Here is a 312-nt window from a genome sequence, read left to right on the forward strand (position 1 = left end):
CTCTACAGAGTACATTTCTGCCCCAGACTTTCCTGAAACATGATCTGCTCTAATTCACTTATTAGATCAGCACATTTTACTAGAGTAGACTCTTTTTAATGGAGATAAACTTTAGTGATATGAAAAGCATCCAGAAGAAGGCAAAAGCACTAAGTTATGAGTAAGAGTAAGAATAAGGCAGGAGGAAGTATTTGCAGAGGTGTTTCTCTTTTTATCAAAGGAAGCCTCAAAACCTAATGGCCTTCTTCAAAGGGATTAATTTCACCTGTGTTTAATCTGTCCCTGTTGCTTTCAGAGGCAATTAATCTGTTA

The 312-nt window shown here is 36.9% G+C and overlaps 1 protein-coding gene across 1 annotated transcript in view; it reads right to left on the bottom strand.

Annotated features, from left to right (window-relative positions):
• APOB (apolipoprotein B) overlaps positions 1-312 on the bottom strand; it is a 37264-nt gene that overhangs the window by 33300 nt on the left and 3652 nt on the right.

The sequence above is a fragment of the Pygoscelis adeliae genome, unplaced genomic scaffold, assembly GCF_000699105.1.
Source record: "Pygoscelis adeliae isolate BGI_AS28 unplaced genomic scaffold, ASM69910v1 Scaffold121, whole genome shotgun sequence".
Taxonomy (NCBI): Eukaryota; Metazoa; Chordata; class Aves; order Sphenisciformes; family Spheniscidae; genus Pygoscelis; species Pygoscelis adeliae.